At 42.8% G+C, this 23,536-nt stretch overlaps 1 protein-coding gene and 1 long non-coding RNA gene across 3 annotated transcripts in view; both read right to left on the reverse strand.

The window, feature by feature from the left end:
• The window catches only part of LOC307016369 (carbonic anhydrase-related protein 10-like), a 304,536-nt gene that overhangs the window by 156,352 nt on the left and 124,648 nt on the right, over window positions 1–23,536 (reverse strand). The gene's annotated exons all lie outside the window — the stretch shown is intronic.
• Window positions 8,690–10,049, reverse strand: LOC307016370. 2 transcript variants are annotated; one of them, XR_013801784.1, is made up of 3 exons: window positions 9,547–10,049; window positions 9,008–9,329; window positions 8,690–8,789 (listed from the first exon to the last, which is right to left on the reverse strand). It is a non-coding gene; the product is annotated as an uncharacterized lncRNA (long non-coding RNA). The 2 variants fall into 2 exon arrangements; XR_013801785.1 differs by having other exon boundaries at window positions 9,008–9,334.

Consider the following 23,536-nt stretch of genomic DNA (forward strand, 5'->3'; position numbering starts at 1 on the left):
GCTTTTCTGGAGGGTCTAACTAGGGCTGCTCGATTATGGCAAAAATCAAAATCACGATTATTTCGGTCAATATTAATATCACGATTATTAAAGGTCCCATGTCATGCTTTTCTGGTTATTGCCCGTCCCCTTGTGTGTTATGAAGGTTTTTCTGCATGTAAACGGTCTGCTGAGTCAAAAACCCTCAAGGTACACCCTGTAGCGAGTAAAACTCTAACACAGAAAAGACCTGTCTAAACTGCCCCAAAACGCCTCGTTGGAGATTTCTCTGTGACGTGTGAATACCCAAATCAACGTTGCAACGTCCCGACCAATCAGAGCACACTGGGCTCACAGGGAGGGGGGGCAAGAGCTCCGAAAAGCCGTTTAGGACAGAGAGTGAATCCACATACTATACAGAGATATTGTATGAGAAACCAATGCGATTTTGGACATTTCAATAAAATAATATAAATCTATTCTAGTAGACCTCAACAATGGAAATATGATCAGTAGAAATGGCCATGACATGGGACCTTTAACACGGACACAGAATGACTTCTGGAGTCCAGCATGTCTTTGAGTTCCTCTGACCCTTCCTCTGAAAGTGGAGAGGACACTGAGGATTCTTCACTGGGGTGCGGCGGGTTTGTTGTTCCACAGCCACCAGAAAACAGCTCAAGCTGCAGTACCCTGGGAAGCCCTCTTCGAAGTAAACACCGTCCAAGATTCCTCGCCGTCCACTTCCCCGGTAGCCTGTGCCAACGTCCTTATAAAGATGGTCGCATTGAAAGCACCCGATTTCATTAAACAAATAAACAAAAAGGGTAACACTTGGTTTTGCAGCGAGTCATCATAGACTAACAGATGACTGTTTCCATGTAAGACTCACATTTAACACGTGTTGCTTGTATTGCTGTCCAATTCAATACACCAGAATAGTTGTCAACTTTAAATTATTAATTTAATAATGAATGTAGGACTCCTAGTTGGGCTTGCCAAAATCAAGCAACAGTTTCATTAAACAAATAATCAAAAATGCTAACAGTTTATTTTGCCGAAAGCCATACAGATGTAGCGATTCATTTCAGACAGTTTGAAACGCGAGGGCCGTGATTGGTACGTGATCTGCCCTCGCTCAAGGGAAAACCTCCAGCTTGACTTGAGACCGCCCCCGTGATAGATAAATGTAATTATAATGAAGCCAGCTGCAATGGATCATTGATGCACCAGGGGGTGCAGTGGGGTTCCACACTGGAGCTCATGTGAAATAAAGTCAGATACAGTACGCTGGATGTACAGCGGAACTTTATTAAGATCCATATGTCACGGATATCATACTCTGTGCTAAATAAGAGACATGTAATCATTTACAAAACATCACCATGTTGTTATTTAACAAAATAATGTTGTTTAGTCGAAAAAAACGAACAGGAGGAAATGCAGCCCGGCTCTCGATTTTTAATCCTAATTTAATCATCATCTTCACCACGATCATTTATGTTTATGTTCGCCGAATTGACATGAAATCACTGACACATATGAATATACTGTTTTCAACTTCATTAAAACGTTATTAACGTGCCTAAACTCAGTAATTCACTCCAAATATTTATATTTTAATGGAGCCTCGTCGGCAGATCTGCATGACGAGTGCTATTTTCCCCATAAGGAACAAGTCGCTGCAAATTATCCCGCTTATTACATGGCCACATTCTCAACAAAGTAACGACATGACTCCCAGTATTAATTGAAATGCTTTTATGGATTTAGAAAATGTTTTTATTGATTTAAAAAATAGTTGTATGTATTGATTTAAATTGACATGCATCCGCTAAGAAAGATAGTCCGTTGTTACCGTTTTTTAAACAGTCTGAATGTACTTTATTTAAGTATTTCAATGTTTTGCTACTTTGTTCTTCTACCCGACTACAGTTCAGAGGAACATGTTGTACTTCTACTCCACTACATGTATTTAATAACTTTAGTTACTTTACAGATGTGGATGAATGATGTGAAATATAATCAAGTGTTAAATCAGACTTTAGTTCCACCTGGAGCAAATCCACAAGCTACCCTGCAGTATACAAAGTAATTCAAACTAGCTGCACCTTTACCAGCTTTGAGAACACTTTCATGATCAATCATTATAAAACATATCATATATATTATTCTGAAATGGACCAATCTGCACAATGACTGCTTTTACTGTCGCTACTTTCACTATATTTTAATGAGAATACTTTTCTACTTTTACTTGAGGAACATTTTGAATGCAGGACTTTTACTGTAACAGAGTATTCCTACACTCTGGGACTATCACTTTTACTCAAGTACAAGATCTGAGTACTTTTACTTTTACTCTAGTACAAGATCTGAGTACTTCTACTTTTACTCAAGTACAAGATCTATGTGCTTCTACTTTTACTCAAGTACAAGATCTGAGTACTTCTACTTTTACTCAAGTACAAGATCTGTGTGCTTCTACTTTTACTCAAGTACAAGACCTGAGTGCTTCTACTTTTACTCAAGTACAAGATCTATGTGCTTCTACTTTTACTCAAGTACAAGATCTGAGTACTTCTACTTTTACTCAAGTACAATATATATATACTTTGTTTATAGCCTATGAAAAAAACTAGTGACACTATAGATAGTGACAATGTATGCTAGCTAGCTAGCTCAACGATTCCTTAAATAATATTGCCACAGAAAAACTTTTCAGTTCACATCACGCTCTGCCGCTCCAACAGGGAGCTCTGCTCTGAACACCTGAACGGCCCGTTCAAACAGCTGTTCACCAGCAGTCCAGTCTGTGCCACAGTGACTCCGGACGCACAGTTAATATTAACGAACGCACCCGTAGGTAATGTAGCTGCTGAAGCTAGACCATCATCTCGGAGCAGCAGAGACTTATTATACATCCATGAGCAGAGCCGACAGGCAGGAAGACTCGAGCACACAGCTCGCACTTCATTATAATATATAAAAAAAGAACACCATGCGTGTCATGATGGCACATAACAGCTCACGGCCACAGATTACTCCGGGTCCCAGACCCCCCCATACCCCAAAAATATTTTTATTGCAGATCTACATGAATCACACAAACGACCTATTTTGGATTCAAAATGGCGAATTACGCCGAAAGGTGACAAGTTTGCATCACTGAACATAGACAGAGCACAACTGAAACATAACATCTGAAATGATGTAACAACATAATACACTTGTGGGGATGCAGCTTGGGATGTGAGGAGTGAGGGACATGGCTTAGAACGGGCGTGTCGCCTGGCAGGACAGGAGAGTGTGTGCACCAGTCTGTGTTGATCTATGAATTCATGTCCGTGACACTCACTGCTGCCCACAGCTGTTTTATAGAAGGAAAACCTCCTTCACTTCATGAAAGTGTTTTAACCACACACACCTCTACACACACATGACGGGTGTTTTTTTCCCCATAAGGAACAAGTCGCTGCAAATTATCCCGCTTATTACATGGCCACATTCTCAACAAAGTAACGACATGACTCCCAATATTAATTGAAATGCTTTTATGGATTTAGATTTTTTTTTTATTGATTTAAAAAATAGTTGTATTGATTTAAAAAATAGTTGTATGTATTGATTTAAATTGACATGCATCCGCTAAGGAAAATAGTCCGTTGTTACCGTTTTTTAAACAGTGTGAATGAAACGGCAGCTCTCAGCTGTGTATTTACACAACTAATGGCCCATCAACCACAGCTCTCTCCCCCCCTCCCCCCCTCCCCCCCTGATCTTTCTTCTCCAGCAGCTAAATTAACTGTAGGTTACTCTGAGTGACAAGCTTACAGTTAGACACAACACTGTCATTGCAAGTGACCCTCAGTTAGTTGACTTTTATGTTCAACTGCTACATTTGTTACTGATAAAAAAGGGCTTCTACTGTACCTAATTACCTTAACACTAGAACCGCCAAAGGTTTTTGTATCGGCCTACCTAAACCCGTCAAATCCCGCTATTAGAATGCAATTTTTAACAACATAGGGTGCTACATAACACACTTTCAGGAAAAGTCACGGACTGGGAGACTTTAATATTTTATTGAAAAAAAGTTACATTGCACACACAACACACATCACACAAATTGACCCGATTGGCGGTTCTAGTGTTAAATAAACTCATTCATTAATGAAACCAGTTCAATACGCATTATTGTTATTCTTTTCATTCTTTATGAGCGCAGAAATAGTCTTAAAATCAGATCTGTTTTTTAAAAGAAATCTGACTGCAGGCAGTTAGCTCTGATCACCTATGATAAATGCGCCACACCTAATCTGGCCATTCAGCCACAGAGCTCCCTCTATACAAATCAAACTGTAGACGGTGTGAAAGCACCTATTGTTTTAAATAATGGTCGGAATGTGACCTGTGAGCCTTCTGAATTACCGTGGGACAGCACATTCTAAACTAAAATGTTCAATCAATAAAGTAACATCTTATCTTATCTTAATAATATCTTCATATTAATAATAAATCATACAGTATGTGTCTGAAAGGGAGCAGGAGGAAGCAAACACAAAAATATACAAAAAATATACTGCATATTAAAGCAAACGATTGTAAAGTTAAAAGTATGAGCATAACAAATAAAGAAGTGTAATGTAAATATTTACATTATAATTATGATTATTTAATATATAAAGACTATATATTATTGAATTACAAGATTAGATATACTTTAGTAGTCTAAAATATTGATGTGTTCAAATGCTCTTCAAAACACAACTGAAAGTCCATGAAACTTGTCTTTCTGTATTTGTGAATGAAGCGCCATCTCCTGGTTAAAACCTGAAATTGAAAATCTGGCAACGCCCTCTTGGAAAATAGTGGGAGGGCTTGACATTCCTCAATACTGCTCTTAGGCAGGTCGTAGGCAGGAAGCTGTAAGCTGGAGTCTGAAATTCGGTGCTACATCTCTAGCTAACGAATAATTGTTTTTTAGTGCCTTTAATACGGTTAGAAGCTATCATAAGCTAACAGATGTTTGTTTGTATTGCCTTAAGACTATTATAGTTAACGTTAGCTAATCACACTTCATTTCAAGACACCGGAATTGTTGTTAATGTTAAACAAATACAACTTTAAAAGCACTTCACATTACTCACACTCTGTGCGTTGTCGTTCATATTCATGTCTCCTACTCGCTAGGTGGCAGTGTCACGAAAAACTAGGGTCCAAGGAGTGCGGTCCTTGGAGTGCGGTCCTGAAACTGCAGTCTCCGACGCTGCAGCTTCATGCTACTCCCTCGCACACAGACAGGACAGGAGAGAGAGATCTCTCGTCTGGATTGGAAAGATTGAAAATACTAAAAATAATCATAGACGCATTTTGCAGTATTTTTGCATATTAGAAACTGCAATATATAATAATATAATGTTTGTGTAGCATAATATATGACATGTTTTTTTAGATATCTCCTGTAACGATAAAAAGACTGATAACGTTGGAGCTTAACGGTAACACGGTCTTTAATAATTCAGTCCCAGGGCCCGTTTAATACCGGGGCTCGGTACCCATCCCTAATCACTAATTACAGGCACTAACGAGTGGAATTTGTCTCTCGGCCTTGAAGATCAAACTCGGCCTCTCCTTGTCTCTGGTTGGTTAATTAGAGATTGTCACCACGGATCAATTAATGTGTGCATGTCTCTCTATGTGAACGTGTGTGTGTGACTTTCTGTACTAGAGTCAGTCCGTGAGAGAGGATATGACTAATGAACTGTCACTTTCACAACACACACACACACACACACACACACACACACACACACACACACACACACACACACACACACACACACACACACACACACACACACACACACACACGCACATACATACACACACACACACACACACACACACACAGACTGTTCAATCTATTAGTAAAATGTCATCATGCTGCAGCGCATTCAAAGTCAAGAGAAGAAAGACAGTCATTTGTCAAATTTAGAGTTTTAATCACACCTTTCTGCAGCTTCTCTGTGCTGCGTGTGAAGGTGTTGGATGGAGATGCAGTTGATGGCCTTGTTTCAGCACCATGGTCACAGGTCTTCATATAATAGACTGCAGGGTGATACTGTTGATGATTGGCTATTAGTGAACTTTAACCATTGAGAAGAAGTTTTCTGCTCTCACAAAATGACTGAGAGTGCCTTACGAACAGTCAAAGTCTAGGAGAAGCCGGGTTGGGCTTCATTTGGATTTGAACAATTCCGGTTATTTTCGGTTCTTTGAGAGTATTTATGATCACCACTGCTGTCACACTGCAACCCGTCCTCGCGGTAATTTATAAACACACGCAAAAAGAAAAAAATTAGAGAAATCTAGACCTCAAAAAATTAAACAAGCGAGTGCCTGTTTTTCCTAGCCAAGGTCAGGGTCATTGAACACAACACGAGCCTAACGTGTCATCACGTGGTATAGAGAGGCGAAGTCCCTCCCTTTCCGGGGGAGCTCATGGGACCCCGGAAGCGGAAAATTATACATTGAATTCAATGGAGAGAGAACACGTATCTTTTGATCCCGTTTGAATTGTGCCACGAATGACACATATGATGTTTGTCAATTTAAAAGAAAATTTTGCAAGTCAAAAAAATTAAAATGTGTCGTAAAACTGTGAAGTAACACATTTTTTTGTGTTAAGCCGCTCAGTGAACTACATGTCTCTGGTCCCGCACAATACGCGTCACCAACACAAAGATGACCGTCACATTGGCACATTTCACCTCATTCTTTCAGAATGAGAATAAAAGTATAAAACGAGGTGAAAATTACTACAAGTCTGGGCACGTTGAGAGCTGTACATACACGAAAGGGGAGTTAGTCGGTTCTGTAAGAGCCAGCATGCAGGACCGGCTTTACAAGGTTTCGGTGAGTAATATGAGTGCAATGTTTAACGTTAATGTCAGTCAATAAGGAGGAGAATGAAAAAGAAGATGATGAACCACAGACCCGGCATATAATGACTGCAGTGTGCAGGGCTGTGTTAATTTATGTTACTGTTATCAATAGCATTAGTTGACTGAGAAAACCGTCAAGAAAAAAAGTTTAGCGATGTTACGAGTCGACTAGCATAATATGAACCACGGCTGTGATTGACAACCTGGACAGCCAGTCAGAAGCTAGAATGCCAACATAGAGAGCCAATCAGAACCTAGAACGGGTGTACTGTATACGGGTGTGTATGCTGTGGATAACATGAGTGTTCACAAGAACAAGGTACACTCCCGTGTTTTGTTTTAGTTGCTCTTCAGATTGAAGCGGCCAGTTTTATATCGACTATATGTTTGATCTCCTTTCTACATCTCGTTGTGTCATTTGAGTTTATTTGCTGTGTGTAGATTCAAGGATTTTGGTTATCTTGTCAATTTGTTTGGTTATCTAGGCACAGCTGTTTGTGACTCCCTCTGGTACACTGGTATGTGTTTTCCTAATGTAGAGAGCATTGATTAATTCAAAAACTACACACTGAGTCTAGGTCCTGACCAAATCCTTTTTTGTTGATCAAATGTTTTTCAAAAATGTAATACACATTTAAAAAAATACAATGTACAATCACAACCAATAAAACACAAATTACAAAAAATTCAGAAAAAACAAACAACAACAATCAGACAAGAGGACAAAACTATGGAAAAATAAACCCTCCCACCCCCAGATCTGGACCATCCTTGTATTGCTCATTCAATCTATTATAGCATGTTAACAAACATGGTACTTACTTTATTTGTACAGATCTACATGGGAGAGGATGGCGCGATGCAGAGCGCTGTCTGTGGTTGTGCACGGGGGATGTACAAATGCAGCCACGCTGCAGCATTGGCAATATTTGCCATGTGGCAGATCAGCTCCACAGAAGTTGAGTGCCAGTGGAGGAAGCCTGGCACTTCAAAAGTAGTCCAGCCGGTGTCTCAACTCTACCAACAGCAAGAGGAGACATACAACCCACTGGCCAGAGACATCGCCACTGAGGAAGTAGACTGGTTCAGGTCTGCACTGAGGGGCGCAGCGTGGCATGGCATGGCTTTTGTCACCTGAGCCAGAGCTGCAGCCTCAACATCAGGCCATTTTCAACGTGCCGGAGCTGGTGAAGGAGCATGGGGGTCGGGGGCTTGAGGCAATTCTTGCCTCAATGCGACTGAGCAGAGACCAGCAAGCTGCCATCCAGACAGCCACCGTAGGACAGCAGACAAATCCTCAGTGGCAGTTACACAGGCAGGGCAGGTTGACAGCCAGCAATTTTGGTGCTGTGCTGAGGTCGGGACTTTCATCCACTCCATGCGCGTCCCTCATGAAGAGGGTGCTTGGAGGGTACAATTTAGACGGGAGTCATGGCTGTCAACTGGGGAGTTGTAAACGAGGTGTGTTTGGCCAGTGTGTTTGGCCTTTTAAGTGTGACACAAATGTAGTGATAAATGCTTCACCTGACCACTGTTCCTAAATAAAAAAAGTTTTCTGCATCGTCAGTCATTTTTTCCAAATAATTACCAATATTTCACAAATTCTTCATGTCAACTTAAGAGCACAGCTGTATGTTGAGTGTCAGCTTTGCTTGGTTCATCTTACTGGGGGGCAGCTACATGGATGTCGGTGCAGTCCACAATCATTTTGCAGTTGAAGGCAGAATTAATTTATTATTGACTCAGAATGAAGCACAACTTCATGTCATACAATACATTGACTTTATTTGTAATTGTGTAAAAAGATATGAGCATTTATTAGCAAGCAGGACCTGCAGGAACAGAGAACGGTGATGGATGGAGCTGGGAAGAGAGAAGAATAAAGAAAACAGATCAACTTTATTATCGGATATTAAAAATTCAATTTCAAAACAAGTTGCCGCTCCTACAGTTTTATAGTATGTAAAGATGATTTCACATGACCTATGCAAAATATCACTCAATACATGTGTCTCTCTGGGGGGTGCATTGTGCCTTTGATGTATATAAATAATATACCATAACCAAATACTATTACGTACAGTGGAAATCAGGTTGCCAGAGCAGGTCAGTCCAGTGTGCATGTTCCTCAGGGTCTCAGCAGTTACAGGTGAGGTAAAGAAAATAAGAGAAAAAGGTCAGTAACAACACTTTAAAGTAACAACACTGAATAATTATCTCTTTTAATAATTTTCTCTCAGTAATCACTCAACTACTGTCTTTCCAACAAACAGATTGACTCACCCTCACTGTCATCACAATGACACATGTCCAGAAGAATGTCATGCAAAGCTCCCTGCCTGCCTGCCTTCCTTCGACTCTCCCTGAACTGCTTCCTTAGCACCCGGTGGAGGGCGCAGTAGGCTACTCTTGAAATGTTTCACGAAATACTTACCATGATGACTACTCTTACTGTTTAACATTTTGGTGTACTTCATGTAATAAAATAATAACTTCATGGTAAGGCTACTAAAAATGACAAGGCTAAGTAATGTAATGCTAACTAACATGCTCGCTACTCGTCGCTACTAGCTAGGTAGCTAACTTGACTATGTTCCATGCACAACATGTATGATATTACCTGATATGTCTGATCCAGCGACTCCTGGTCCTTTCATCAGACGGGAAGCGATAGAACGAGCAAGTGGTATGATCACTTTTGTGATTACAACATGGTACAAAGCACACGGGCATCTTGTAAAAGTGAATGTATTGGAGCAATCTCTTATATTTATTGGAGGGAATAAATCAGTTATGAAATCTTCTTCTTCGCTTTAATTACGAGTCGCAACCACTTGGAGCATTATCGCCTGTGACATCACATGCGCGACCCAGAATGGGATTTGGGATTTGTAGTCTTTGTAGTCGCGTATTTTTCATAGTCTTATATTTCAACAGTTTTATGACAAAATGTGACTTTTTTGACATGGAAATGATTGTTTAAGATTGACAAACATCATATGTGTAGTTCGTGGCACAATTCAAACGGGATCAAAAGATACGTTTTCTCTCTCCATTAAATTCAATGTATAATTTTTCGCTTCCGGGGTCCCATGGACCGGAAGTAGATGGGCGTGACTTCGCCTCTCTATATGTCTCAGGGGTGCAGTGTATGAGGTCTGATTTGTGCCAATGAACGAACTCACTGAGCTCACAAACGTATCGATTGTCGCCTACTATGCCGCGAGAGAAGTAACCTGACACTGTCGTCGCCACCCCTCTTGTCTGAGAAGCTACGTGACGTCTGCGTCTGAAGTTACTTTACTTTGATAGTTATCACCAGTGCTTAATTTGTAAATCATAAGGTGCCGGAACGCAAAGTATATATGACAGCTCAGGGATGACGAGACGCGTACAGGTCCCGGAACGTATACAGAAAAGGTGCTGAAAACAACATGAAAATGTCCACTTGCAACGCTGTGGGACTTACAAGCCTCAATTTCAAATAGTATCCATGGTATAAATGTTATGACGATAATTTATAATTTTTTAGGCTAGTACGCACAACATAGGCAAATGCCCACATCACCACAGGATGGACTTCAGTATACAGCCATTAATTAATTTCTCAACAGGTTTAACGTGTAAAAAAAAATATTAATTAGGCCTATTCAAAGATTGGCACGGCGGCCTATTAATAGACAGTATGTTTGCTCACCATATTTAGTTGTTTAAAACACCCCACATCACGAGCATGTCCGGATTGTCCTCTATCTCTTTTTTTCTGCTTTTACTGCGTGTGTCTGTGGCAGTTCTGTGTCCTTTGGCCACCCAGGACCTCACGTACGGGACTGGATTGAATTTAGCCAGGGGGGGTCCAACAAGATTTAGGAAGAGTAAAGATGACATGGTAGATGTGAGCAAAGAGCTACGGTTGGGAGTGCAAATCAAGTTCATTTGAGAAAATCCGCGCTCACATTCAGCACTTGCAATGGGAATGCTGTTGACAGCAACAAGTAACTCCATCAGCTCATCGGGGGTGTCTTTACCATCTGAGTCTCTGTACGTTCTGTAGGCCCGTATGACTGCGCGCGGGTTGGCAATGTTGAAGCGCTGACACAGTGACTTGACCTCAGTCTCTCCATACAGCGCACCTGCGTCCTCGGGCCAGTATTGTGCGTAAATCACCTTCAACTCCTCAATGAACTTGTTATATCCAGTTTTATCTGGCATCCGGCCTCCTTGAGATAACATACGGTCCTCCAAGTTCTTGGCCACAGTTAGAAAAAACTGACCTGTCGCTGGACGTCCCACACTCTTCTACGCTCAATGCGCTCTCCTCTCCTACTGAATCTTCCTGCTGTAAGCCAGCTGATGTCGCGGTTCCGCTCGCCTCTTGCTCCGGCTGTTGTACCGGGATAGTTGATGCCAGGGTACCCACCCGTTGCTGTTGGTGGTCCACCTGGCTGACGGTAGCTGGCTCCTGTTCCGGCTGGCGGTGAACCTGACCCGCTGCCCGGGCTTGGCTAGCTGTCGGTTAGCTAGCTGGCTAGCTGTTGCGGCGCTAACCTCCTCCTGGTTTTGACCATCAACATGACCGCTGCAGCTGCCCTCGTCGCTGCTTGTGGAGGCTTTTCTGACTCGTTTTGAAGTGTCTATTACCTCTTCCTTCTTTTTGAAGAAAGACAGTAAATTTAACTGTCTTTTTGAACTTGCTTGCATTGAATCACCGTTTCTTCCTCTCTGCGACGTGCTCCTCATGTGGCGAATTTCAAAAGTGAAAGACGTTTGTCCGTTGGTCCAGCTTTTCAGTGCGTCAACACAGATCTCCGACTCTTTCAAATCTTAATCTTAATAAACGACATGAACTTCTTGGGATTTTTTCTGTAAATTAATATCTGCATATTTTATTTCATTTTAACCATTTTTAATTTTAATTTTTTGTGAGAGGTACCGGATCTGCCCAAATAGGTGCCGGAACACAGGGTGGCCAAAATGAAGAGGTGCCGGATCCTGTTCCGGCAGGATCCGGCTCAAATTAACCACTGGTTATCACCAAATAACCCAGTAATGTTACTTAGTTGCTGTTCAAGCTAGACTCTATTTCAATGTAGTTTTGGTGTTCAAATAATGTTACACCCCTTGTATGCCCTGAATGCAAAAACAACCACAGACAAGAATATATATTTTTAATTATCAAAATGATAACAAAGGCTGAAAAAACAGGAGAAGCCTGTCTTCCCTTGGTCTCCAGGAGAAAACGCCACTGTATATCACCAAGTGTTCATATAGTTTTGTGTGTGAAATAGATCGCTGCAGTGAACACGACTTTATATATTTCTTTATGGTTTATTTTATATGGAGTGATGCAGTATACATGAAGTTCAGAGAAGAAGCAACCTCTATATATTGTTTATTTTTATTTCATTTCACTTTGGCACCATGGCAGAGGCAAATATAGAGTTGATGTGCAGAGATTATAATTTCCCGTTTACTAAAATATGTATTGTTTTATGATGTTTAGTTGACAAAATAGTCACTGAGCTACATTTTGCTGCACTCAAGCATACATCTGAAGACAAGAGTTGTGTCCCCCTTTGGCCACAAGGGGGAGTATATATATATATATATATATATATATATATTGTATAGATGTTGCAACTATACAGAGCTTTGGCAATACTATATGTAACTGAGGTCATGCTAATAAAGCTATTGAATTGAATTGAGTATGCCTTTAAGTGGGCTGTCAGGAGGAAACAAAGGTTCGCCAACACATTACTCTACTGCTGAGAAAGGCTGTACAAAGACGTGAAACGATGTGCTGCATTGTCTGTGTATTTTTGAAGAATGCCAAGTAAAGAAAGAAAGTAATAACTCACACTGAGTCTTAATACATCCATTTATTTCATTATTTCCCCCTTCATTGGAGAAACACTATCCAATGATTTATTATGTTTGTGTTACACACACACCATTACTGAATTAATTCTAAAAACAAGAATAACCTACATACAACAATAGAGCCCTGGCTCAAGGACGGACAAAACAAGGACACCACACATGATTCTTTTCCAATTACAGTATATTTATTTAAAGAGAATAACTCAATTGTGATATCAGTTCATCAGTAATGTGTGTGTAGTGTATGGGTGTGTGATGAGTCAGCAGGGCCGGACTGGGACCATAGGTCAGGCCGGGATTTATACACCCAGCCGGGCCACTACCAATTCTTTTTTGGGGGCGTTTTGCTGGATGTATCGTCAATATCTACAACGTTGCTGCCCTACTCAGTTGCAATTTCCCTTGTGCTGGACCCTGAATCTTGACTTGTCTTGTCAACCTCCTCAGCATCTGCTGGTACTGAATAAGAACCAGCATTGGGATGGATTCAACTCTGATCAATAACTATAATAACTAATTGAGAGAACATGAACATAGCTCGCTTATACTGTTTTCATTACATTTCTTTTGGTTTTGTTCAGTGTCAGTCATAGCCTATTGAAACAGTTTCCTCTCTACCTGCCAGTTCTGTCCACTGTGCTCTGCCTGCATCTCTCCCTCAGAGCCATCACCATCAGCATCATCTGATAGTGGAACTGAATAAGGACAACATGTAATCATTACATTAACAACTATTTATGAAATAACATTATTCAAGAACATATATTATGCAACACTTATTTTATCACTTAGTTGACCCTGTATTTGCATGGCCTAATACCATAATGATTGTCTCCCCTTTCGACAACATAACCATCTCAAGTTATTCAGTCACAGTATGAGGGGTTTGTAGCCCCACAGTTAGCTGCAGTCTAACGGTTATATTACATATATTTGCCTTGAGTAACATTAAGGACATGTTTGGGTTTTATGTTGCCTTATAGTCTCCACTCACACAGGGCCTGCCACTAACTTAGCATTGGACTGAGAAACTGTTTTGTTGACAGTCAATGTGCACATCAGGCTACAATATAGAAAGAAATGTGGCTCATAATATTGGCACTGACACTAGAAAAGAGGATCACATCACTCCGGTTCTGAGATCATTACACTGGCTTCCAGTCTGCCAAAGAATTGATTTTAAAATACTACTGCTAGTTTTTAAATCACTAAACTGCTTAGGACCGAGGTATATAGACGACCTACTCCATCACTATGAAGCATCCAGGAGTCTCAGGTCTTCTGGGTCGGGTCTGCTCTCTGTTCTGAGAATAACCACTAAACATGGAAAAGCAGCTTTTAGTTATTATGCCCCAACAATTTGGAACAAACTGCCTAAATCATGCACGTCCGCTGAAACACTTCCTATTTTTAAATCCAGATTAAAAACGCACCTATTTGCCGCTGCTTTTAATTGAGCTGCCCATACTCACACTACAGTATGCCTTTTTAGTCATGTATTCTGTACCTGCTTTTTTTATTTATGAATTTTATTTCATTACCTTTGCTTATTATGCCTGTTTTTAAATGCCTTTTTAATAATGTATTTGTTGAAGTAGATTGAAGTAAATCAATTTATACATTAAGATAAGATAAGATGGACCTTTATTAATCCCCGTGGGGGAATTCAGTAGTTCAAACAGCAACAAGGTAAGAGTGAAAAACAGGATAGCACAGATTCACACAGATTAATAAAATCAAAAATAAGATCAGCGATAAAAATAATAATAATGAGAAACTATGAAATAAGAAATGAATAAAACTAAAATATAATTATCATATCATATATTATAATGTATGGTATTATTAAGTAATATCATACATGAACCCCATTATAGCAGATGCCACATTGAATGGATGAACACATTTATGCATCAATAATTACAACAGAGTATTTATAAATACAAGTTGTAAAAATACAATATGTATTTAATATGTATAACATAATGATTAATTTCAGATGATAATACTTTTCAGGGTTAGGTCCGGTCTGACAGCGCTTAGCTCTCTGCTGAAGATCACTGCTGCTCTAAACAAAGTCAAAAATCCTACATCCAAACGGAATAAATATAATTAATTATTATTAATACGTTAAGTCTTGTTCATTGTTTTTCACTTTTATTAAATGTTTGATATTTCCGGCACAGACCCTTTCATACCGGCAATGCGCGATAGAAACAACAGAAAGTGCGACAGTTTAAAGAGCCTGTGACAGCATCCCAACAACTGTTGTGCAATGAAATATTGGGCTACTAATCATCTCGAACCGTCAGTTTAAAAAAGAAGGTGCGATACCGTTCCGATAAATATCCATAATTTCGAACATTGCGGGGAAATTCCTTCGACTCATTGTGAAGTTTTGGGGGAAGCCGGAAGTGACGTCAATGCGGGAACGCTTCACTGTGCGGCGAGAGAACCAAACACGGACAAAGTTTGTTGTCATGCGTAGAAATTGTGAATTACTGACTTTAGGCACGTTAATAACGTTTTAATGAAGTTGACTACAGTATATTCATATTTGTCAGTGCTTTCATGTCAATTCGGGGAACATAAACATAAATGATCGTGGTGAAGATGATGATTAAATTAGGATTACAAATCGGTAGCGAGAGCTGCTGAATTTCCTCCCTTAGGATGTGATATAAAAACAAATCGATTATTTTTTTAGTTGTAAACTCAAGTGGATGAAACTACATTTATTTGTGCTTTCATGTCAATTCCGCGATCATTAAATGATCGTGGGGAAGATGATTTAAAAATCGTTTGTTTGAGCTGGTCTGCATTTCCTGATCAGAAAACAAACCGATGCTTTTTGTAGTTGTAGTACACCAACATGGATTAAACGTGTGTTTTTTTACCACAATGTTAGGGAAATTAATGGATAAAATGCATGGATTATTATTATTATTATTATTATTATTCCCACTCCGGTCGGGACACTAGGTCCACCGTTCCCCCAGCAGCGAGGCTCCCCCCGTTGACAGTTTACGTGGGCTGGGCTGGGTGCAGTGGCGGACTGGCCATCCTGTCTGTCAAAATGCATCTTACGTTTCTAACTTGCAATATCATTATTTCCGCTCTCTTCACTCCAGAAGAGCGATCTCCCTGTGTCTCTCTGTGTGCGGGGGGCGGGGCCTAACAGACATGCTGCAGCGAACACAAACCTACAGACTGGTTATGGCTAGAAAGGATCCATCCATCCATCCATCCATCTTCTCCCGCTTATCCGTGGTCGGGTCGCGGAGGTAGCAGTTCCAGCAGAGAGCCCCAAACTTTCTTTTCCCTGGCCACATCAACCAGCTCTGACTGGGGGATCCCAAGGCGCTCCCAGGCCAGAGAAGAGATATAATCCCTCCATCTGGTTCTAGGTCTACCCCTTGGTCTCTTCCCAGCTGGACGTGCCTGGAACACCTCCCTAGGGAGGCGCCCAGGTGGCATCCTAACTAGGTGCCCGAACCACCTCAACTGGCTCCTTTCGACGCGAAGGAGGAGCGGTTCAACTCTGAGTCCCTCCCGGATGACCGAACTTCTCACCTTATCCCTAAGGGAGACACCAGCCACCCTGCGGAGAAAACCCATCTCGGCCGCTTGTACCCGCGATCTCGTTCTTTCGGTCATGACCCATCCTTCATGACCATAGGTGAGGGTAGGAACGAAAATGGCCCGGTAGACAGAGAGCTTTGCCTTCTGGCTCAGCTCCCTTTTCGTCACAACGGTGCGGTAAAGAGACTGCAGTACCGCTCCCGCTGCTCCGATTCTCCGACCCATCTCACGCTCCATTGTTCCCTCACTCGAGAACAAGACCCCGAGATACTTGAACTCCTTCACTTGGGGTAAGGACTCATTCCCTACTTGGAGTGGACAGTCCATCGGTTTCCTGCTGAGAACCATGGCCTCAGATTTGGAGGTGCTGATCCTCATCCCAGCCGCTTCACACTCGGTTGCGAACCGATCCAGTGAGTGCTGAAGGTCGCAGACCGATGAAGCCATCAGAACCACATCATCTGCAAAAAGCAGTGGTGCAATCCTTAGTCCACCGAACTGCAGACCCCCTCCCCCACGACTACGCCTCGAAATCCGATCCATGTATATTACAAACAGGATTGGTGACAAAGCGCAGCCCTGGCGGAGGCCAACCCTCACCTGAAATGGGTCCGACTTACTGCCGAGGACCCGGACACAGCTCTCGCTTTGGGAGTACAGAGATTGGATGGCCCTGAGTAGAGACCCCCTCACCCCATACTCCCGCAGCACCTCCCACAGTGACTCCCTGGGAACCCGGTCATACGCCTTCTCCAAGTCTACAAAACACATGTAGACTGGATAAGCATACTCCCAGGCCCCCTCCAGGATCCTTGCGAGAGTAAAAAGCTGATCCGTCGTTCCACGACCAGGACGGAATCCGCATTGTTCCTCCTCAATCTGAGGTTCGACAATCGGCCTGACCCTCCTTTCGAGTACCTTAGAGTAAACTTTCCCGGGGAGGCTGAGTAGTGTGATGCCTCGGTAATTGGCACACACCCTCTGATCCCCCTTTTTGAAAAGGGGAACCACCACTCCGGTCTGCCACTCCTTCGGTACTGTTTCCGACTTCCACGCAACGTTGATGAGACGTGTCAACCATGACAGTCCCTCAACACCCAGAGCCTTCAGCATTTCTGGGCGGATCTCATCCACCCCCGGGGCTTTGCCACTGTGAAGTTGTTTGACGACCTCAGTGACCTCCCCCCGGGAGATTGGTGTCGATCCCCCTTCATACTCCAGCTCTGCCTCTAACATAGAGGGCGGAGTTGTCGGGTTCAGGAGTTCCTCAAAGTGCTCCTTCCAACGCCCTAACACTCCATCAGTTGAGGTCAACAACGTCCCATCCTTACTGTAAACAGCTTGGATGGTTCCCTGCTTCCCCCTCCTGAGGTGTCGGACAGTTTTCCAGAACAACTTTGGTGCCGCCCGAAAGTCTTTTTCCATGTCTTCTCCGAACTTCTCCCACACCCGCTGCTTTGCCTCGGCCACGGCTGAGGCTGCTGCACTTCGGGCCTGTCGGTACCTTGCAACTGCCTCGGGAGTCCCCCGAGATAACAAATCCCTGAAGGCCTCCTTCTTCAGTCGGACGGCTTCCCTGACCACCGGTGTCCACCAGGAGGTTCGAGGGTTACCGCCCCTTGAGGCACCTAGGACCTTGAGACCACAGCTCCCCGCCGCGGCTTCGGCAATAGAGGCTTTGAACACCGACCACTCTGGTTCAATGTCCCCAACCTCCACAGGAATGCCCGAAAAGCTCCGCCGGAGGTGTGAGTTGAAGGCCTCCTGAACTTGGGCCTCCTCCAGACGTTCCCAGTTCACCCGAACTACACGTTTGGGCTTACCAGGTCTATCCAGAGGCTTCCCCCGCCACTCGACCCAACTCACCACCAGATGGTGATCAGTTGACAACTCCGCCCCTCTCTTTACCCGAGTGTCCAAAACATACGGCCTCAGGTCCGATGATACGATAACCAAATCGATCATGGACCTTCTGCCTAGGGTGCTCTGGTACCACGTACACTTATGAGCATCCTTATGTTCGAACATGGTGTTTGTTATGGCCAATCCATGACTAGCACAGAAGTCCAGTAACAAACCACCACTCCGGTTCAGATCAGGGGGGCCGTTCCTCCCAATCACTCCCCTCCAAGTGTCTCCATCATTGCCCACATGTGCGTTGAAGTCTCCCAGCAAGATTAAAGAGTCCCCTTCAGGAGCCCCATACAGGACTCTTTCCAGGGTCTCCAAGAAGGCCGTATACTCTGAACTGCTGTTGGGTGCATAAGCACACACAACAGTCAGAGTTTTCCCCCCCATAACCCGCAGGCGTAGGGAGGCAACCCTCTCGTCCACTGGGGTAGACTCCAACAACGAAGCACCCAACCGGGGACTTGTGAGTATCCCCACACCCGCCCGGCGCCTCACACCTTGAGCAACTCCGGAAAAGAATAGAGTCCAACCCCTATCCAGAAGTAAGGTTCCAGAGCCGACGCTGTGCGTAGAGGTGAGCCCAACCAGATCCAACTGGTAACGCTCCACCTCCCGCACAAGCTCCGACTCCTTCCCCCCCAGAGAGGTGACGTTCCACGTCCCCAAAGCCAGCTTCTGTCGCCCGGGTCTGGTCCGTCGAGACCCTCTGCCTTCACTGCCACCCTTCTGGCAGCGCACCCGACCCCATCGCTGTTTCCCGTAGGTGGTGGGCCCGCGGGACGGAGAAGCGGAGGTGTTGCCCACGTCGCCTTTTCGGGCTGTGCCCGGCCGGGCTCCGTGGCAAGCCCGGCCAGCAGACGCTCGCCGACGAGTCCTCCTTCTGGGCCTGGCTCCAGAAGGGGACCCCGGGCTTCCTCCGGGCCGGGTATCCTCACTTCGTGTGTCGTCTTTCATGAGGTCTTTTGAACCAATGTTAGTCTGGCCCCTTGCCTGAGACCAATTTGCCATGGGAGACCCTACCAGGAACACAAGGTTCCAGACAACACAGCCCCCAGGTTCATCAGGGCACACAAACCTCTCTACCACGGTAAGGTGCTGGTTCTTCAGAGAGGCTAGAAAGGATCCGTCTAATGTAAATATGACGTCACGTTCTCGTTCTAACTCTCGTTGTAATCGGAGCGGCTCGGTTGTAATCGGAGCGGCTCGGAAGCGCAGTCACGTGGCTGAATGTTTACGTTTGGGATGGCGAGAAACTAAACTATATTAAATATGTAAATACTTGTTAGCGGTCTTGCTGTTGAAAGAAGAATGACAACACTGTAGATCAGCAACACTATGGTTTATTTTGTATTCACAGGCAAGTCAACGTTGTTGCAGTAAAAGTCCCAAGATAGCTCCTGGTGCAATAAAATGTATGTTGCATGTTACTGCTGTAGATGTGTTTACCTCTTTTATATCCCGTTGGGTAGTTTAATCTGCAGCAATGCATCATATTCTATAATATCATCATATATGTGTAGCTTTGTCTCTGTCGTATCTTTCAAAAGTAAAGTGAAACAGCTGTTTTCAGCTTTGTGATGATGTATTTTCCAGCTGATCCAAGAGGCTTTTTAATCACCTTACTTGGCTTAAGAGGGAGGGGAATTTTCTCAACACATAAAGGAACAATTTATCCTTCAGTTTATCACAAACATTACATCAACACATTTGGAGATCCTAATTTGAATCCAGTCTGTAATTTGATATTAAGGTTTTAATAATGAAATGAGGTCATGAATCGAGTTCAAGGTTAAGATCATCTTTATTATCCTATGTACAAAAATGAACATACAACATTAATATAACAGTAACGAATAAAACAAAATAACATTATGCAACTCTGATCTTCTTGCTGATACTTTTCAAAGTTACTTTTACATTTGCTCTACTTCTCCTGCTACTGTTTGCTCTGCTTTCAACTTCTCTTTCAACTCTGCTCTTTACTCTGCTTTCCCTGTTTCCTCTGTTCTCCTCTCCTCATCTCCTCCTCAGACTATCCTCCTTTTGCTGTATCCTCTCCTCTCCTGTTCTCCTCTCCTCATACTCTCCTCCTTTTGCTGTCTCCTCTCCTCCTTTTGCTGTTAGATATTTAGACTGTAATGACAGCTTATGATATACTTTTTATAACTACATCAATCACATGCAATGGATCCAAAAAAGGTTGTTTTACTTTGCACCTCTTTACAGCTCCATTCATCTCCAAGCTTCCAACATTCACCTGGCGGTGGTGCCTTGGATGAAAACAACTTTTGATATGATACAATACAACAACAATAGTTAACACCTATCCACAGCAATAAGCACAATGAGAAGACTAATGGTCTCTTTTATATCAGTTTCTATTGGAGTGAAATGAACTGTGCCATGTCACATAGGATTGGAATGGATGATTGGCTGTGTTTTGTGAATATAGAGGAGATGGCAAAAGTAAATATACTTTGTTCTTACCTAAAGCATCTATCCTCCTCTTCGTACCCCTGCCTGCTCCTCCCGCATTAGACTCTGGGGACTTAGCTTTTAAAATCTTGTTCAAGCTGTCCACTCTGTAGTCGGATCTCATGACCTCAGCTTTATGACCCACCCGGCCTGAAAAAGGGTGTCTACGATGGCTGGTACTGAGAGGTGTTATGGTCCTCTTCTGCCTTTTGTGTTTGGGGGGGCGTGAAGGTGAGAGGAAGACTACTGTCATGTGGGGTGGGTTGCTTTACGTCCTCCAAAAGATCATTTAGCCTTGATATCACTGTACACATGAACGTCTCATCCTGTAGGTGGTATGTGTGCTCAGTAATTTCCCGCAATAAGGTCCCACACTGCTGTCGTTTCCTATCTCTTGAGGACTTTGAGTGGTTACCACTGCTCTGATTACAACGAGAGTTAGAACGACGTCTCTTCTCGATCTTCCCGCGATCTTCCCGCGTCCCGCCCACCCCGACCCTTTCCGATTACAGCCGAGCCGCTCCGATTACAACGAGAGTTAGAACGAGAACGTGACGTCATATTTACATTAGACGGATCCTTTCTAGCCATAACCCTACAGACTGCGGGTTGGGAGATCAAAGGTGGAGCTGTGGAATGTGAGCATCCCCCTTGGGAGACTTACTCCACACATTCCGATGGCCAATTAGCTTTAAACAAAGAGTTGGCAACATGGGGGGTGGGGGTGGGGGCTTCTCAAAAGAGAAAATGCAGATATAATTCACTCTCTCGACTCGCTGGTATCTTGAGCTGAGTGCTCATTGGTGGTTTGTACCCGCTGCTGATGAAACTCTCCATTGGCTCGGCAAAGGTTTGTTGTTGTTTTGTGTCAGTTTTACATCGCCACTTCCATTCACATTTTTCATCATTGTTCCACAATGTTTATCATGAAATTAATATCCATATATTTTATACTATACTACATGCCAACCCTACCGATTTGGGCGGTAGTCTACCGCTTTTGACATGTTTCTACCGCCTGCTTTCCCTACCGATTTTCAATCTTCCCAAACTATAACAAATAAAAATGAAACTCCATAGACACTGGACTCGACTTTTGGTGGACATCGTTTGCAGCGTGATCGCATCATACAAACAGTAGTCCTCTGTGTTTCTGAAAGAGAAACAACGTGCAGACCGGGGGTAACGCTGCGGGAAATGCAGCGTTACCCCCGACGAGGCCTTTGAGTCCTGCAGGATTTCCCCGTTAATATCAGTGTCTCGAAAACACATATTGGTTACTGAAAGACATCCAGTGTTTGGTCTTTTCCGGAAGCATCCTACAGTGTCTCAACTGAAAGAGGACCACAAACACACACAAAATATAATACAATTTTGAGATTTGGGGATATTTATCTCCCATTCTTTCACTTTTTCTGACATTTTCAACACCAAACAAGTCGTTAATGTGTTTAGTGAACTACAGCAATCTGAAAGCCTGTACATTATTTATATCACACTTTATCAGTATAAAAATGCAGGAAATGACTTTTTTAATGCAGTATTTTCTGATTTATGGCGCAACACAAAGATATTTTGCTCTGTGGAAACCTTTGACTCTAATATGTCAACAACATGAAACAAGAATATGAACCTGGCTTTATCCAATGTTCACACAAGAGTTCTACATCCTGACACATCCTTCATCTTCACTGTCTCAACTGAAAGAGGACCAGAAACACATTAAAAATATAATAAAATGTGGAGACTTTGGGATATTTATCTCCCATTCTTTTACTTTTCGGGCATTTTACAGACCAGACATGTCGTTGATGTCACTGTTTACCAAACTACCACTTTTTCTGAAAAATGCATACAATGATGCAATATATGTTAAATACATGGTTTATACATGTGATTACTGGAGTTCCATTTCTTCTGATTACCTAATTTGGGCATTCACATTTGCCACGCGCAAACCTACCTCTTTTGGATCTGGAAAGGTTGGCATGTATGCTATACTTGCACTGCTTACCGTTTTCATACTTTATATATCTTAGCATATTCATACACACTGTTAATACTGCTCACAGGCTGCTGTGTATATCTAGTGTATTCATACCCCTCACTGTTTATTCATCATTCAATTAATTATATATTTTATTCTGTAGATTGTGTACATTACTTTTCACTTTACTGCTTGTTGCACCGTTAGAAGCTAAACTGCATTTCGTTGTCTCAGTACCTGTTATCTTTTGGCAGTGTTGTGGTGCCGAGAGATGGGAGTCGGAGGCGGGGTATCAAAGGTACAAGCTAGACTTTTATTTAGCATCTGAAAACCATTGTAAACAACTTCATGCCCGGGAAGCGAAGACCGCTGGAAACAGGAAGTCCGGTTCACTAAAATGTCCGTGCAGAACAATACCTTAACCCAGTGGTTCTCAAACTTTTTCTGTCAGGCCCCCCCTTTGGAGAAAAAAAAAAGTCGGGCCCCCCCAAAACGAATAATCAGGCTCAGTGGCGGCGCCAGAGATTTATTTTGGGGGTGCTGTGGGGTAGCTTGACGTTTCATAGAGGGTGCTCAAACATTTAGGGTTTCCCATTAATGTACCGGTCGCTACAGTGGAATTTTCTCCTGCAACAATCCCCACGCAAATACACAACGTACCCGCGACTGTTACAATGAAGGCTCAATATTCAGCTCACGGCATATAGGTGTAAGCAGGGATAAAGTGCTATTTTTATAGGTGATGTGTGGACGTCACATAGGGGGGTCCGGG

This window comes from Notothenia rossii, assembly GCF_949606895.1.
Source record: "Notothenia rossii genome assembly, chromosome: 8".
NCBI classification, from domain to species: Eukaryota; Metazoa; Chordata; class Actinopteri; order Perciformes; family Nototheniidae; genus Notothenia; species Notothenia rossii.